At 53.3% G+C, this 18,430-nt stretch overlaps 1 protein-coding gene across 2 annotated transcripts in view; it reads left to right on the top strand.

Moving 5' to 3' along the window:
• Positions 1-18,430, top strand: part of LOC139277956 (regenerating islet-derived protein 4-like) — a 54,167-nt gene that overhangs the window by 2,377 nt on the left and 33,360 nt on the right. The window contains exon 2 of one of the 2 annotated variants that reach the window (XM_070896590.1): positions 1,877-2,049. The exons of the other annotated variant lie outside the window; for it this stretch is intronic. The gene's annotated coding sequence lies outside the window, so the exon portion shown is untranslated. The remainder of the gene's footprint in view (positions 1-1,876; positions 2,050-18,430) is intronic. 2 annotated transcript variants of the gene reach the window in all.

The following is an 18,430-nucleotide window of genomic DNA, read 5'->3' as shown; positions in this document are numbered from 1 at the left end:
TGCCGAGAACAGGTATCAGTTCCCTGGTGTAGGTACGCAGCTTCGCCGTGACCGGGACCAGCTTGGGTCGTGCAGCCGGGTTGACCCACAGTTTTTCAAAAGTTCTCTGACTCATCAACGACGGACCCGATCCCGTATCCATTGCCATACTCACTGGGACTCCGTTAATTTTTACTTCCATAATCACTGGGGGCGAATCGTCGGTGCACGTATACAGTCCCAACACCTCATCTTCTACCTGCTCCTCACTGAACAGTGGATCATCCCCCATCTCCTCAGCCACAAGGTGAGTCTGATTTCTTTTACACATACGCTGAAGGTGGCCTTTAACGTGGCAGGTATTGCATGTGTACTCCGCAAACCTGCACCGGTGAGCCCCATGGCTTCCTCCGTAGCGCCAGCATGGTGCTGCTTGATTGGCCCCCCTCAGCGGACTCTGAGTTCCAGGATCCCGAGGTCCGTGCTCTCTGCCCCGGGCAGAGCCACGTTCTGCAGTTTTGTCCGTGGTGGGTGCTATCCTGTGGACAGTGTCTGCCGGGTTCGAGACTGTGTGGATCATTTGCTTGGTGCTGCAAGTCGAGGTCATATATGCCCGGCTGATGGTGATGGCCTTTGTCAGAGTGACTGTGGGTTCCGTGGCCAGCAGCTTGTGAAGGAGGCCCTCGTGGCCAATCCCCATAACAAAAACGTCCTGCAACGCCTCGTCAAGGTGTGCACCAAAATCACACGGCGCCGCGAGTCTCCTGAGGTCCGCAGCATATTTGGTGACATCCTGGCCCTCAGGTCTGCAGTGATGGTAGAATTTGTGTCTGGCTGTGAGGATGCTCTCCTTTGGTTTCAACTGGTCACGAATGAGTTCAGTCAGCTCCTCGTATGACTGGTCCCTGGTGCTCCTGGGTGCCAGCAAATCCCTGACGAGACAGTAAACCTCATCGCCACAACTGGAGAGCAATATCGCCTTACGCTTCTCTCTCAGTGCGTCCGTGCTCCCCGTCAGGTCGTTTGTTGTGAAGTATTACTCGAGCCTTTCCGTAAAAGCCTCCCAATCATTGCCCACGGTAAAGTCCTTTAGCGAGCCCAGAGTAGCCATGTTTGCGTGAAGTTCGTCCGTGTCCTCGTCACCAATGTGGTGTATGTAGCACACAAATCACTGACTCCACACGGTCTGGTGTTGTAATAACTGCTGTGACCTTGGTCCTTTATTGTGTAACTCCAGAGTGCCTCTCAGGTGTGGTGGGCAGCCTTTTATACTGCCTCGTGCAGCTACTTTCAGGTCTCCCACCACAGCGCCCTCTGTGGTGCACCATTGTACTTATATTATACATTTGATGTACCTGGACAATACACAACAGACATAATGTTAAAATTAGAGCCAGGTCATTCAGGGGTGGAATCAGATAGCATCTTTTCACACAAAGGGTTGTGGAAATCTCTTCCCCCAAAGGCTGTGGATGCTGGGGGTTATTGAAATGTTGGTTTTGGTTCCCTTGAGGTTAGAGGGTTGAGGGGTGAATTAATTGAGGTGTTTAAAATGATAGAGAGGTTCGATAAGCTAGATACAGAGAAGCAAATTCCTCTGTTGGGGGAATCCGGAACATGGGCAATAATCTTAAAATGAGATCTAGGCCATTCAGGAGTGAAATCAGGAAGCACTTATTCACACAACGGGTAGTGAAAATCTGGAACTGTCTTCCCCCAAAAGGCTGAATGCTGGAAGGAATGACATTTTCAAGACTGAGATCGATAGATTTTTGTTAGGTAAGGGTATCAAAGGATATGGAGCAAAGGCGGGTAAATGGAGCTGAGGGACAGGTCAGATTAATAGCGGAACAGTCTCGAGGGGCTGAATGGACTACTTCTCTTCCTATCGTTTTAGAAGGCAGCATCTTGAGACCAATCCCGAGTGGTATATAATGGAGGTTTTCTATTACCACATTTCTGAGAACAATCAATTTCTGGATTCCTGGGACACAATGTGGACCAAACTCTAAAGGAAAAATGAAAAGAACAGGATTGGCATCAAATACAACACTGCGATCCTGATAATAGGTAACTGAAACTGCACATAGCGTAACGATGCATCCTGTCTGGCTCTGTCCTATTTCTGTCTTGGTAACTCTTTGAATGTCCTCAGTCACTGAGTTGCCGTGGCCAGGAACCCAATACAATTGCTTCTCTTTGGCTGAGTATCTCCTCACTGGTAATTGGTTATCTGATAACTTAGTGGGAGTGGGCAGGGCTGGTTCCAGGATTGACAGGATGCAGTCAGTTCATCTGGTGATTTCTGATGAGTAACTTTATCTTTGTGTGACATGGCGATATGATTCTGCCTTTTCCTACAGTTGCTGTTACCGTTTACAGGTGCAGGACCCAAGGATAATACTTTAATCAAAGTCTGAAATGTCACAGCTCAGGGAGCAATAAAAAGGCACATTCATAATACAAGAATAGTCAAGATAGGAATACTGAGAGCTGAGGGAAACAAGCTGGTAGTGGGGAGTGAGGGAATGGCAGAGATACCAAAGAATGATTTTGCCTCAGGGTTCATGGAGGAGGTGGATATTGAAATTGTAGACCCACCGGTGGTGTGTATGGAACAGAGGCGAGGCGTACGAAAGCATGAGCCTTACACTAAACATCCGTAAGACAAAGGTCCTCCACCAACCTGACCCCGCCACACAGCACTGCCCCCAGTCATCAAGATCCATGGTGCGGCCCTGGACATGGACCACTTTCCATACCTCGGGAGCCTATTATCAGGAAGGGCAGACATCGACTACAAGGTTCAACACCGCCTCCAGTGCGCCAGCGCAGCCTTCGGCCATCTGAGGAAGAGAGTGTTCGAAGATCAGGACCTCAAATCTGGCACCAAGCTTATGGTCTACAGGGCTGCAGTGATACCTGCCCTCCTGTATGGTTCAGAGACGTGGACCATATACAGTAGACACCTCAAATCGCTGGAGAAATGCCACCAACGCTGTCTCTCCACAAGATCCTGCAAATCCCCTGGGAGGACAGACACACCAACGTCAGTGTTCTCAATCAGGCCAACATCCCCAGCATCGAAGCACTGACCACACTCGACCAGCTCTATTGGGCAGGCCACATGCTCGACACGACTCCCAAAGCAAGCGCTCTACTCGGAACTCCTACACGGCAAGTGAGCCCCAGGTGGGCAGAGGAAACGTTTCAAGGACAACTTGATAAAGTGCAACATTCCCACTGACACCTGGGAGTCCCTGGCCAAAGACCGCCCTAAGTAGAGGAAGAGCATCCGGGAGGGCACTGAGCACCTCGAGTCTCGTCGCCGAGAGCATGCAGAAATCAAGCGCAGGCAGCGGAAGGAGCGTGCGGCAAACCAGTCCCACCCACCCTTTCCCTCAACCACTGTCTGACCCACCTGCGACAGAGACTGTAATTCCCGTATTGGACTGTACAGCCACCTGAGAACTCAGGTGAAAGCAAGTCTTCCTCGATTTCGAGGGACTGCCTATGACGATGATGTATGGAACAGCGAGTGGAGGTTACTGTTCAAACAGAGATGGTAATAAAGAAGTTATTGAAACCGAAGGAATCAAATCACTGGGACCTAGTGGTTTACAAAGAGGACCCTGAGGGAAGCTGGGGAAGAAATAGCCAAAGACCACAGGATAATTTTCCCAAAGTCCTGTCAAAAGGAATAATTGTGCCAAAGGACTGGAGGAGTGGCTATCACTCTTCAAAAATAGGAGACTTCAGTCAAAAAAAATAGGCTGCTTCAGTTGTTTGAGAAGTACAATCCATAATATGCAGTGAACTTATGGAGCACTTGGAGAAACGGAAGTTAAACAAGGTTAGTAAGCAGCGATTTCTACACGGCAGGTCGTTATTGGTCAACTTTGTAAAATTCTGCACTGAAATCAGAGAGAAGATAAAGGGAATAAAGGTCATTTTTATGGATTTTCAAACTTATTTATTGAATCTGTGGAATGTGGTAAGTGGTATTCCCCAGAGAAATCTGGAAGCAGATTCAATGGTAACTTTCAAAAAGGAATTGGATATATATGCGAAAAGGTTACATTTACAGGGCTATGGGAAAAGAGCAGGGGAGTATTGGATAGCTCTTGCACAATGGGCTGGCACAGGCAAATGGCCTCCTTCTGTGTTGATTCTATGATTCTATTTGATAAGATAGCATGATAAAGGCCACAGCACGAGGAATTTAAAGGGAATTGGGGCACAAGGATAGAGAGACATCTGGATGGCAGAAAACAAAGGGCAGGGTGGGTAAAGGGCAGGTTGAAAAGCTGTGGTGCGTAATGTCAAACAGGGGGCTGTATTGGGGTTCCTCTTATTTACCATAAACATAAATGATCGCGACTTAAGAAATTAAGGGAACATTATTGAAATTCACTGATGACCCCAAATTTGGTGATTGGGGGATGGGAGTTTGCCAAATTCTGCTGAGGATTGTGAAGGAACAAAGACAAGCTGGAAAGATGGGCAAATCGGTGGCAGATGCAGTTCAGTGTGTAAACCTACAAATAGGGAAAGGAAGAGCACTTTAAACAGCAATAATTTAAGAGGAGTAGAGAAGCAGAAGGATCTTGATGTGCAGATACACAGGTCATTAATGGTGGAAGAGCAAGTGTATACGGCATTAAAAATGGCAAACAGAATTCCTGTTTTTGTATCACGAGGCAAAGAATACAAAAAAGGAGGTAATGTCGAACTTGTACAAGACCTTAGTTTGCCCTCAGTTGGAGTTGAGCACATAAATTTAAGTTGACACTCCAGTGCAGTGCTGAGGGAGTGCTGCACTGTCGGAGGTGCCGTCTTTCGGATGAGACTTGAACCGAGGCCCCGTCTGCGCTCTCAGGTGGACGTAAAAGATCCCATGGCACTATTTTGAAGAAGAGTAGGGGAATTATCCGCAGTATCCTGGCCAATATTTATCCCTCAATCGACATGACAAAACAAAACAGATTATCTGGTCATGATCACATTGCTGTTTGTGGGAGTTTGCTGTGTTTAAATAGGCTGCCGTGTTTCCTACATTACAACAGTGACTACACTTCAAAATGTAATTAATTGGTTGTAAAGTGCTTTGAGACATCCGGTGGTCGTGAAAGGTGCTATATAAATGTAATTCTTTCTTTCTTTCTGGTTGCATCTACTCCTGAAGGACAGCGTTTGGTACACCAGTTCATATCACATGCTCAGCAAATGCTTTCTAACTGGGACATTTGACATTTGAGACCTGCTTGACTGACAGAGTCCCCAGTAAAAGCGGCTCCTTGTTGCTACGATTCTGTGATGGAAGCCACACCGCACTGACAGTTAACGTCTCCACTGAGAACTGCACTGATGAAACTCCATTCAAGGGGTGGAGTCAACACATACCACGGCAGTCCGAGATTAATACAATTATTCTCACACCTACACGCATGGCAGGGAAAGGTATTTGTACCTAGGCTTTTTCAAATATAAATGGCAATATAAACTAAAGAATACAATTCTAAAGGCGGGTGCATGAACAGAGAGACCTGAAAGTAAGTGTGCATAAATCGTTGAAGGTGGCAGGGCAGGTTGAGAAAGTGGTCAAAAAAGCATACGGCATTGTGGGCTTTATAAATAGAGGCATAGATTACAAAAGCAAAGAAATGATGATGAACCTGTATAAAACACTGGTTTGGTCTGAACTGGAGTACTGTGTCCAATTCTGGGCACCGCACTTTAGGAAGGATGTGAAGGCCTTAGAGAGGCTGCAGAAAGGAATTACAAGAATGATTCCAGGGGTGAGGAATTTCAGTTACCGTATATACTCGCGTATCATGCGACTTTTGAAGACCTAAATTGTAACCTAAATTTGGGGGGTCGCATGATACACGAGATACAAAATTTGCGGGTGTGAAGTGCTGGCCAAGATTAGGCTGTTAGGCTGTTAAGCAGACCGTATCCACGCTGAATCTCGGCATGCTCCAACAATCCTCTATGTAAAGACATTTCTCTTGGTTTCTCCTCTCACTCTCCATGATGGTTGTAAATCGAATATCCCTGGTTGATATTAGTTCCTCGATACTCATGACCAAATCATTAGTTTATGTGGAAAACAAGCCAAGTTCCTGCAGCACACCACTAATTACATCCTCCCAATGCAAAAAAAAATCCATTTGACTCCTGCTGAAATTCTTCTCTTCAGGGGGAGAGAGAGTCACGGAGGTCGGGGGGGAGAGAGTCGCGGAGGTCGGGGGGGGGAGAGAGAGTCGGGGGGGGAGAGAGAGTCGCGGAGGTCGGGGGGGAGAGAGAGTCGCGGAGGTCGGGGGGGGAGAGAGAGTCGGGGGGGGAGAGAGAGTCGCGGAGGGAGAGAGGGGAGAGAGAGTCGCGGAGGTCGGGGGGGGAGAGAGAGTCGGGGGGGGAGAGAGAGTCGCGGAGGGAGAGAGGGGAGAGAGAGTCGCGGAGGTCGGGGGGGGAGAGAGAGTCGGGGGGGGAGAGAGAGTCGCGGAGGTCGGGGGGGAGAGAGAGTCGCGGAGGTCGGGGGGGGAGAGAGAGTCGGGGGGGGAGAGAGAGTCGCGGAGGGAGAGAGGGGAGAGAGAGTCGCGGAGGTCGGGGGGGGAGAGAGAGTCGCGGAGGTCGGGGGGAGAGAGAGTCGCGGAGGTCGGGGGGGGAGAGAGAGTCACGGAGGGAGAGAGGGGAGAGAGAGTCGCGGAGGTCGGGGGGGGAGAGAGAGTCGCGGAGGTCGGGGGGGGGAGAGAGTCGCGGAGGTCGGGGGGGAGAGAGAGTCGCGGAGGTCGGGGGGGAGAGAGAGTCGCGGAGGTCGGGGGGGGGGAGAGAGTCGCGGAGGTCGGGGGGGGAGAGAGAGTCGCGGAGGTCGGGGGGGAGAGTCGCGGAGGTCGGGGGGGGAGAGTCGCGGAGGTCGGGGGGAGAGAGAGTCGCGGAGGTCGGGGGGAGAGAGAGAGTCGCGGAGGTCGGGGGGGGAGAGAGTCGCGGAGGTCGGGGGGGGAGAGAGTCGCGGAGGTCGGGGGGAGAGAGAGTCGCGGAGGTCGGGGGAGAGAGAGAGTCGCGGAGGTCGGGGGGGAGAGAGAGTTGCGGAGGTCGGGGGGGGAGAGAGAGTCGCGGAGGTCGGGGGGGGAGAGAGTCGCGGAGGTCGGGGGGGAGAGAGAGTCGCGGAGGTCGGGGGGGGAGAGAGAGTCGCGGAGGTCGGGGGGGAGAGAGAGTCGCGGAGGTCGGGGGGGAGAGAGAGTCGCGGAGGTCGGGGGGGGAGAGAGAGTCGCGGAGGTCGGGGGGAGAGAGAGTCACGGAGGTCGGGGGGGAGAGAGAGTCGCGGAGGTCGGGGGGAGAGAAGAGTCACGGAGGTCGGGGGGGAGAGAGTCGCGGAGGTCGGGGGGGAGAGAGAGTCGCGGAGGTCGGGGGGGGAGAAAGTCGTGGAGGTCGGGGGGGGGGAGAGAGAGTCGCGGAGGTCGGGGGGAGAGAGAGTCGCGGAGGTCGGGGGGGGAGAGAGTCGCGGAGGTCGGGGGGGAGAAAGTCGTGGAGGTCGGGGGGGGGGAGAGAGAGTCGCGGAGGTCGGGGGGAGAGAGAGTCGCGGAGGTCGGGGGGAGAGAGAGTCACGGAGGTCGGGGGGGGGAGAGTCGCGGAGGTCGGGGGGGGAGAGAGAGTCGCGGAGGTCGGGGGGAGAGAGAGTCGCGGAGGTCGGGGGGGGGAGAGTCGCGGAGGTCGGGGGGGGAGAGAGAGTCGCGGAGGTCGGGGGGAGAGAGAGAGTCGCGGAGGTCGGGGGGGGAGAGAGAGTCGCGGAGGTCGGGGGGAGAGAGAGTCGCGGAGGTCGGGGGGGGAGAGAGAGTCGCGGAGATCGGGGGAGAGAGAGAGTCGCGGAGGTCGGGGGGGGAGAGAGTCGCGGAGGTCGGGGGGGGAGAGAGTCGCGGAGGTCGGGGGGGAGAGAGAGTCGCGGAGGTCGGGGGGAGAGAGAGTCGCGGAGGTCGGGGGGGGAGAGAGAGTCGCGGAGGTCGGGGGGAGAGAGAGTCGCGGAGGTCGGGGGGGGAGAGAGTCGCGGAGGTCGGGGGGGGAGAGAGAGTCGCGGAGGTCGGGGGGAGAGAGAGTCGCGGAGGTCGGGGGGGGAGAGAGAGTCGCGGAGGTCGGGGGGAGAGAGAGTCGCGGAGGTCGGGGGGGGAGAGAGAGAGTCGCGGAGGTCGGGGGGGGAGAGAGAGTTGCGGAGGTCGGGGGGGGAGAGAGTCGCGGAGGTCGGGGGGGGAGAGAGAGTCGCGGAGGTCGGGGGGGGGAGAGAGAGTCGCGGAGGTCGGGGGGGGAGAGAGAGTTGCGGAGGTCGGGGGGGGAGAGAGTCGCGGAGGTCGGGGGGGGAAGAGAGTCGCGGAGGTCGGAGGGAGAGAGAGTCGCGGAGGTCGGGGGGGGGAGAGAGTCGCGGAGGTCGGGGGGGGAAGAGAGTCTCGGAGGTCGGGGGGGGGAGAGAGTCGCGGAGGTCGGGGGGGGGAGAGAGTCGCGGAGGTCGGGGGGGAGAGAGTCGCGGAGGTCGGGGGGAGAGAGAGTCGCGGAGGTCGGGGGGGAGAGAGAGTCGCGGAGGTCGGGGGGAGAGAGAGTCGCGGAGGTCGGGGGGAGAGAGAGTCGCGGAGGTCGGGGGGGGAGAGAGAGTCGCGGAGGTCGGGGGGGAGAGAGTCGCGGAGGTCGGGGGGGGAGAGAGTCGCGGAGGTCGGGGGGGGGAAGAGAGAGTCGCGGAGGTCGGGGGGGGAGAGAGAGTCGCGGAGGTCGGGGGGGAGGAGAGTCGCGGAGGTCGGGGGGGGAGAGAGAGTCGCGGAGGTCGGGGGGGGGGGAGAGAGTCGCGGAGGTCGGGGGGGGGGGGAGAGAGTCGCGGAGGTCGGGGGGGGGAGAGTCGCGGAGGTCGGGGGGAGAGAGAGTCGCGGAGGTCGGGGGGGGAGAGAGAGTCACGGAGGTCGGGGGGGGAGAGAGAGTCGCGGAGGTCGGGGGGGGGGAGAGTCGCGGAGGTCGGGGGGGGAGAGAGAGTCGCGGAGGTCGGGGGGAGAGAGAGAGTCGCGGAGGTCGGGGGGGGAGAGAGAGTCGCGGAGGTCGGGGGGAGAGAGAGTCGCGGAGGTCGGGGGGGGAGAGAGAGTCGCGGAGGTCGGGGGGGGAGAGAGTCGCGGAGGTCGGGGGGGGAGAGAGTCGCGGAGGTCGGGGGGGGAGAGAGAGTCGCGGAGGTCGGGGGGAGGAGAGAGAGTCGCGGAGGTCGGGGGGGGAGAGAGAGTCGCGGAGGTCGGGGGGGGGAGAGAGAGTCGCGGAGGTCGGGGGGGGAGAGAGAGTCGCGGAGGTCGGGGGGAGGAGAGAGAGTCGCGGAGGTCGGGGGGGGAGAGAGAGTCGCGGAGGTCGGGGGGGGAGAGAGAGTCGCGGAGGTCGGGGGGGAGAGAGAGTCGCGGAGGTCGGGGGGGAGAGAGAGTCGCGGAGGTCGGGGGGGAGAGAGAGTCGCGGAGGTCGGGGGGGAGAGAGAGTCGCGGAGGTCGGGGGGAGAGAGTCGCGGAGGCCGGGGGGAGAGAGTCGCGGAGGTCGGGGGGAGAGAGAGTCGCGGAGGTCGGGGGGGGGAAGAGAGAGTCGCGGAGGTCGGGGGGGGAGAGAGAGTCGCGGAGGTCGGGGGGGAGAGAGAGAGTCGCGGAGGTCGGGGGGGGAGAGAGTCGCGGAGGTCGGGGGGAGAGAGAGTCGCGGAGGTCGGGGGGAGAGAGAGTCGCGGAGGTCGGGGGGGGAGAGAGAGTCGCGGAGGTCGGGGGGGGAGAGAGAGTCGCGGAGGTCGGGGGGGGAGAGAGAGTCACGGAGGTCGGGGGGAGAGAGAGTCGCAGAGGTCGGGGGGGAGAGAGTCGCGGAGGTCGGGGGGGGGAGAGTCGCGGAGGTCGGGGGGAGAGAGAGTCGCGGAGGTCGGGGGGGGAGAGAGAGTCGCGGAGGTCGGGGGGGGAGAGTATGGAGAGAGAGCACGGGGAGAGAGCACGGAGAGAGAGCAGAATCCACTCGATGTTTCATGTTAAGGTCTGTATTCGATCTCAAAAAAGTGACTCGCATGATACATGAGATATATGGTAAAATCATGTTTTGGGGACGAAAATTTAGGGGTCGCATGATACGCGAGATCGCAGGATACGCGAGATCGCAGGATACGCGAGATCGCAGGATACGCGAGTATATACGGTATGTGGATATACAGAGAAGCCGGGGTTGTTCTCCTTAGAGCAGAGAAGGTTGAGAGGTGATTTGATGGAGATGCTCAAAATTATGATGGATCTGGACAGAGTAGAGAGAGAGAAACTGTTCCCATTGGCGGAAGGGTCGAGAACCAGAGGACACAGATTTAAGGTGAAAAACCCAAAGGCGACGTGAGGAAAATCTTTTTTACGCAGCGAGTGGTTAGAATCTGGAAAGCTGGTGGAGGCAGATTCAATCGTGGATTTCGAAAGGGAATTGGAGAAGTACCCGAAGGTACTTCTGCAGAGCTATGGGGAAAGGGTGGGGGGAGTGAGAGAGACAGGCAGCCGGCACGTGCTTGACGGGCCGAATGCTGTAACTATTCTATGAAATATAAAGTGCAGCAGGGTGGTGAACCGGTGTGACGTTCTTTAGAAAAAGGACAACTTCAGGCCATCATGAGCTGCTTCAGTGACAATGCCATCGTTGCTCTCCAACAGAGATTTTCCATTGAAATATATCAAACTTCACCACACAACTATCCGCTGTCACTCTTGGCTCAGTGGGTAGCACTCTTGCCTCTGACTCAGAAGGTTTGGATTCAAATCCCAGCTGCCCTCATAATTTAGCCCTTAAAGCTCTGGTATAATCTGGGCTCTTTCCCTCCAAAAGCCGATATATCTTTCCTGGGGTTTGGTGCCTAGAACTGGTGGGACTGGGTTCTGCCTCAATTGCACTGCAAATGTTTCCTACAGGCCCATGAATTTCAGACACTATAGTCTATAATATTTGCAAAGTTCCAAACCTCTGAAAAGAAAACTGCAGCCAGTTATAGTAAGGCAGGATGCACAACAGGTGTGCAATTTTCCATGCCCGTATTCCAACATATGCTCCTGGCATGTCAGGAGTGCAAAAGCAGAAAATGTTCCCTTAAATCATTACTCGTGATTACAATGCTACTGGGGAGTGGGGGGCGATTGATTGTGGCAGATTTTCTTTGCTCTAAAGATGCTAGAGGTTCTAGCAAGGTGCTTAACCCGGGTAGGAAATTACCAAAATAATTGAGGAGTCCCAGGAACGACCACAGCTCCGTCACGTTCTGTGGTCTCGGCGCGTTCTTGATGGCCTCCGTCTTGGCGTCGGTGGGTCTGATGCCGTCTGCCGCGATTCTTCTCCCTAAGAACTCGACCTCTGGCGCCAGGAAAACACACTTCGAGCGATTCAACCTGAGTCCCACACGATCTAGCCAACTAAGAAGCTCTTCCAGGATCTGCAAGTGTTGGATGGTGTCCCATATGTCGTCCCATGTGATCAATATGTCGTCCTGGAAAATCACGGTGCGCGGAACTGACTTTAGCAGACTCTCCATGTTCCTTTGAAAAATAGCTGCAGGTGATCGAATCCCAAACAGGCATTTATTGTAGATGAACAGACCTTTATGCGTGTTGATGCAGGTGAGGCCTTTCGAAGATTCCACCAGCTCCTGTGTCATGTAGGCCGAGGTCAGGTCCAACTTCGTGAACGTCTTTCCTCCTGCCAGCATCGCAAATAGGTCGTCTGCCTTGGGTAGCGGGTACTGGTCCTGCAATGAAAAACGGTTAATCGTTACTTTATAGTCCCCACAAATTCTGACCGTGCCATCGCCCTTGAGAACCAGAACAATCGGAATGACCCACTCATTGAACTCAACCGGCGCGATGATGCCCTCTCGTTGCAGCCTGTCCAGCTCGATCTCCACTTTCTCTCACATCATGTATGGCACCACACATACCTTGTGGTGGATGGGTCATGTACCGGGAACCAAATGGATCTGTACCTTCGCCCCAGAGAAACTTCCGCTGCCTGGCTCAAACAACGATGGGAACTTGCTCAAAACTTGGGCACATGAGCGCTCGGATGTTGTCCCAGTTCCAGCGGATTTTTCCCAGCCAGCTTCTGCCGAACAGTGTGGGGCCATCTCCTGGTACAATCCATAGTGGTAGTTTGTGCACCGCTCCATCATAGGAGACTTTTACTGCTGCACTGACAATTATAGGGATCACCTCTTTAGTGTAAGTTCTCAGCTTGGTATGAATAGGGCTCAGCTTGGGCCTTTGTGCCTTGTTGCACCACAGACTCTCGAAGGCCTTTTTGCTCATGTTAGACTGACTCGCACCCATGTCCAATTCCATGGATACTGGAATTCCGTTCAGTTCAACTTTTAACATGATCGGTGGACATTTTCTGCATCCTCGGTTCAAGTCTCTAGTTCAGTTTGATTCGCCATGGATCGATCTTCCTCTGCAACGTGGTGGTTTGCGGGGTTTGCAGCTCATCTGCACATTCGCTGGAGGTGTCCCATTGTTCCACAGACTTTGCACGCATAATGTTTGATGGGCTTGATGGGCTCGATGATCACCTCCGCAGCGCCAACAAGATGTTAATTGCCTCGCATTCACACTTGATGGCAGACTCTGAGTCATCTGAGGTCATGCAGCTGCAGGCGTGTACATTCTGCCACATGCATTCCTACCTGAAAACGACGTCACTTTATGTACAGTACTTACCGATGTATCTTTATGCTGCAAAATTTGTTTGGTGTTATCACTGGTGGACATAAATGCCTGGGCTATCGTTATAGCTTTGCTCAGGTTTGGTGTTTCAACAGTCAATAGTTTGCAAAGGATTACCTCATGGCCAATGCCAAGCAGAAAAAAGTCTCTTAGCATTTGCTCCAGGAATCCACCGAATTCTCAATGTCCTGCCTTAGTTCGGCGACATAGCTCGCCACTTCCTGGCCTTCAGACCGTTGACATGTATAAAATCGATACCTTGCCATCAGAACGCTCTCCTTCGGATTTAGGTGCTCCCGGACCAGCGTACACAGTTCTTCATATGACTTGGTTGTTGGTTGCACCAGAGCAAGAAGATTCTTCATGAGGCCATAGATTGTTGCCCCCCAGATCGTTTGGCAACGCTCTCATTCCCTTCCAGCTCATTGGCCACGAAGTATTGGTCTCTCATTTCTTTCCAGCTCATTGGCCACGAAGTATTCATCAAGTCGCTCCACAAAGGCTTCCCAATCGTTACCTTCTGAGAATTTCTCCAGGTTGCCAACAGTTCTCTGCATTTTCGTGTGATGGTTCATTATCTATTACTCGTCGCCAGTTGATATGTCTCAAATAAAGCAATGTGACTGAGTACTGTAGACTTGAGTAAGTGTGACCTTAGTCTTTTTATTCTGACTCTAGAGTGCTGGCACAGCATAGGAGGCTTGCTTATATGCAGTGCTCCCAAGGGATGCTGGGATCCCTTGGGACTCCAACAGATGTGCCCTCTGGTGGCGGTAGAATGCTGGTTACAAGGTGTTGCATACATAACAATAGGGATAAAAGGTTTTGGGTGCAAAGGCAATGATGCAGCTGCTAGATGGGCCTGAACTGGGAGTGAATCAAGGGACCTGAGGATAGGGTGGGAAAGCGAAGTTGTGGTTGGAGATCAACCATGATTGCAGAACAGGCTCAAGGGGCCATAAGGCCTACTCCTACTCCTTATGTTATAAACTGGGAGACCCGAGGCCGACCCAAAATTGGGCCTTGGTCCTCATAGATATTAATCAGAGGAAATGCCGGCTCCACAGGCAGCTCGCCCATTTTACAAGATGAATATCTAGCCTCCCCTTAAATGCATCTATATTATTTGCCTCAACCACTCCCTGTGGTATCAAATTCCATTTTCTGGGTAAAGAAGTTTTGTCTGAATTCCTATTTGATTTCTTGGTGACTTATATTGATGGCCTCTAATTCTGCTCTTCCCCAAGAGTGGAAACACTCTCTCTCTGTCTACTCTATCAAAACCTTTTATAATTTGAAATCCCTCTATTGGGTCACCCCTCAGCCTTCTCTTTTCAAGAGAAATGAGACCCAGTCTGTTCATCCTTTCCTGATAGGTATAACCTCGCATATCTGTTATCACCTTTGTAAATATTTTTTGCACCCTCTCCAGTGCCTCCATTCCATATCCTTCTTATAATATGGTGACCAGAATTGTACACAGTACTCCAAGTGTGGTCTAACAATGGTTCAGTACAAATTCAAAATAACTTCCCTACTTTTCAATTCTATCCCCCTAGAAATAATCCCGAGAGCTTGGTTTGCTTTTTTTTAATGGCCTTATTAGCCTGCCTCAATACTTATGGAGCATCCTCCTCAGATTCGGCTGCCCTCAAAAGTTTGTCACCATTCTCCGCCTGCTCTGCGATGACCTGCAAGCCGTGATTCTGACCAACAGATCAGACCGGGGTCAAGCAAGGCTGTGTCATCGCACCAACGCTCTTCTCGATCTTTCTTGCTGCAATGCTCCATCTCACCCTCAGCAAGCTCCCCGCTGGAGTGGAGCTAAATTACAGGACAAATGGGAATCTGTTCAAACTCCACCACCTCCAGGCCAGATCCACGGTCTCTTCCTCCATCATCAAATTACAATACGCACACTCGGAGGCTGAGCTCCAAGCCATCGCCAAAGCCTTCACCGAGGCGTACGAGAGCATGGGCCTTATACTAAATATCCGTAAGACAAAGGTCCTCAACCAAACTGCCCCCGCCACACAGCACTGCCCTCTGGTTATCAAAATCCACGACGAGGCCTTCGACAACGTGAATCATTTTCCATACCTCGGGAACCTACTGTCAACAAGGGCAGACATCGACAATGAGGTCCAGCACCGCCTTCAGTGTGCCAGTGCAGCCTTCGGTCACCTGAGGAAGAGAGTGTTTGAAGATCAAGACCTCAAACCCTGCACCAAGCTCATGGTCTACAGAGCAGTAGTGATAACTGCCCTCCTATATGGCTCAGAGACATGGACTATGTACAGCAGGCACCTCAAAACACTGGAGAAGTACCATCAACGTTGCTTCCGCAAGATCCTACAAATCCATTGGCAGAATCGGTGCACCGACGTCAGTGTTCTCGCTCAGGCCAACATCTCCAGCATCGAAGCACTGACCGCGCTCGATCAGCTCCGCTGGACGGGCCACATCGTCCGCATGCCTGACTCGAGGCTCCAAAAACAAGCGGTCTACTCGGAGCTCTGACACGGCAATTGAGCCCCAGGTGGGCAGAGGAAACGCTTCAAGGACACCCTCAAAGCTTCTTTGAAAAGTGCAACATCCCCATCGACACCTGGGAGTCCCTGGCCCAAGACCGCGCAAAGTGGAGGAAGAGTATCTGGGAAGGTGCTGAACCTCGAGTCTCTTCGCCGAGAGCAAGTCGAAGCCAAGCGCGAGAGCAGAAGGAGTGCGCGGCAACCCAGGCACCCCAACCTCCCGTTCCTCCAGCCACCATCTGCCCCACCTGTGACAGAGACTGTAGGTCCCACATTGGACTCTTCAGTCACCTGAGAACTCATTTTTCGTGTGGAAGGAAGTCATCCGTGAATCCGAGGGACCGCTTAAGAAGAAGAGAAGGAGAAGACTCACAGAGCATTGTTGCAAGCCTCACACCCACATCTCACAGCTTGCACACACTTCCAGATATTCAACCATGACAGCCACACCACCCAAAGATATTGCACAATGACACTGACACACTTCCCTCTCTCTTGCAGGAGAAGGAGGCGCACAACCAGAGACAGCAGGAACTAACCGGAGGGGGAGAGCCATGCCTGCTTGTTCTAACCCGATAGAGGGAGACAAATCTGGCCATTATGGACAGGGCCATTGCTGAGGCCATTGCCACCGGCGGGGCTGAATCCATCGAGGACAATATCCTATACCCAATCCTCTTTCCCACATCCACCGTACCCCTCATCCCACAATCTCTTCTGACTTACAAGCTGCAGATGGTGTAAGCTTGCACTTCTCCTCTCCCCTCACCACAACCCTACCCTTGCGCCTTTTTCTTTTCAAATATCAAAGAACTGCAACCTGCCCAGGTGGAGACAGTGGAGACTGCGAACAGTGTGGTTCAGCCTCAGACAGGAACTGGGGAGAGGGATGCAGTCAATGGCTAGGGAACGGAGTTTGTGGCGGGGACCGAAAACAATGGCTTCGGTCTTCCCAATGTTCAATTGGAGAAAATTTCTGCTCATCCAGAACTGGATGTCGGACAAGCAGTCTGACAATTTAGAGACCATGGAGGGGTTGAAGAAGATACAGAGTAAAGCTCCCTCTACACTGTCCCATCAAACACTCATTGTCATGTATTCAACTATCATTGTAATCCATGTATAAACTGACCTAAGTTGTACACCGTGAGAACACTGACCACCAGGTGGTAAACTCGTGGGAGATACTCCTAACCTGGTCTTTCAGGTACAAAAGGTGAAGCTCCACCCATCTTCTCCACATCAGTGCTGGCTAATAAAGGTTACTGGTCACAGAGTGACCTTCTCTCTAGTATGGGCCTCGTGTGCATTTATACTGTATAGTAAGGGCATATTATTGGTGACGAGAAACTGGGATTTAAACCTCGCGAGCATGGCCACTAGCAGCACAAACAAGAGGTACTGTGTTGGTGATGATTGGGACGATTTTATTGAGAGACTACAGCAAAGTTTCGTCACTAAGGAATGGCTGGGACAGGATTCAGCCGACAAACGCAGGGCTCATCTCCTGACGGTTTGTGGATCCAGGACGTATTCCCTGATGAAGGACCTTCTAGCGCCAGAGAAGCTGGCGGACAAGACTTTTGAAGAGCTCAGTAAGTTGATCGGGGAACACTTTAAATTGGCGAGCAGCATGCACATGGCGAGACACCGGTTTTACACGCACCGGCGGCGAGAAGGGCAAAGCGTTCCAGACTTCATGGCAGACCTCTGGCGACTGGCGAGCCTATGTAAGTTCCCAGATGCATGCAGAGCGGAGATGCTGCGAGACTTTTTTATTGAGGGCATCGGGCACGCTGGGGTTTTCAGGAAACTGATTGAGACCAAAGACTTGACCCTGGAAATGGCGGCTTTGATGGCCCAGACATTTATCTCAGGGGAGGAAGAGACCAGAATAATGTTTGACAAAAATCTTGGTTTAAATGCAGCAAATGGACAGGGAGTCAACATTATTAACGCGGCACACAGTTCTCCAGGCAGACAGGGGCAATCGGACATGCCTGAGCATGTAGTCGAACCCAAAGGGGGAATTCAACAGATGCAATGGCTAGCTGAACGGGGATTCATGCCATCGCAAGGGACAATGCGGCCAGTATTGGGGCCATCAACACCTGTCAATGGTGCATTTAAGGACAGTTACAGAGACAGTCAGAGACGATTGACTGGTAATGGACCTTTTGTTTCCAACAACGGCTCATGTTGGAGGTGTGGAGGCAAACACACAGCCAGAGCTTGCAGGTATCAGCAATATACCTGCAGAAATTGCAACGTCAGCGGTCACTTGGCACGTATATGCAGGATGCCTGCAGCCAGGTTGATGTACGAGAAGGACGGGCCCGATATAGGCGCTACGAGGCCAAACGGACACTGGGGGAAATCGCTGGAAGCTGAAGTTCAGCGAGTTCATGTGGAACACATATACAGTTCATACACCAGGACGCCACCGATAATGATGAAAGTGCTCCTCAATGGCATCCCAGTATCAATGGAGCTAGACACGGGGGCCAGCCAGTCCCTGATGAGTATCAAACAGTTCAACAAGTTGTTGGTTTTCAAGACCAGGAGGCCAAAATTATTGCCGATTGACGCACAGCTATGGACAAATACAAAGGAGGTCATTCCGGTGCTAGGCAGCGCCATGGTAGTCGTGACCTACAAAGATTCAGAGAACAGGTTGCCACTCTGGATTGTCCCGGGGGACGGTCCCGCACTGCTGGGGATGAGTTGGCTTGCTGTCATGAACTGGAAATGGGGCGATGTCAATGCAATTTCTTCTGTGGAGCGAATATCATGCTCACAGGTCCTGGACAAATTTGACTCACTATTTCAACTCTGCATGGGCACTTTCATGGGGACCAAGGTAGTGATTCACATAAATCCGGACGCCAGGCCAGTACACTACAAGGCCAGAGCGGTGCCGTACGAAAGATAGAAGGCGAATTGGACCGCCTGCTGAGGGAAGGCATCATCTCGCCAGTCGAATTCAGTGACTGGGCGAGCTCGATTGTGCCGGTGCTCAAGGCGGATGGGTCATTCAGGATATGTGGTGATTACAAAGCCACCATCAATCGGATGTCACTCCAAGACCAGTACCCGCTACCGAGAGCGGAGGACCTCTTTGCGACGCTATCCGGTGGTAAACTTTTTTCAAAATTGGACCTGACCTCAGCTTACATGACCCAGGAGCTAGCGAGTGAGTTG

The sequence above is a fragment of the Pristiophorus japonicus genome, chromosome 13 (genome assembly GCF_044704955.1).
Source record: "Pristiophorus japonicus isolate sPriJap1 chromosome 13, sPriJap1.hap1, whole genome shotgun sequence".
Lineage (NCBI taxonomy): Eukaryota > Metazoa > Chordata > Chondrichthyes > Pristiophoridae > Pristiophorus > Pristiophorus japonicus.
This window is presented reverse-complemented; position numbering and strand designations above follow the sequence as displayed.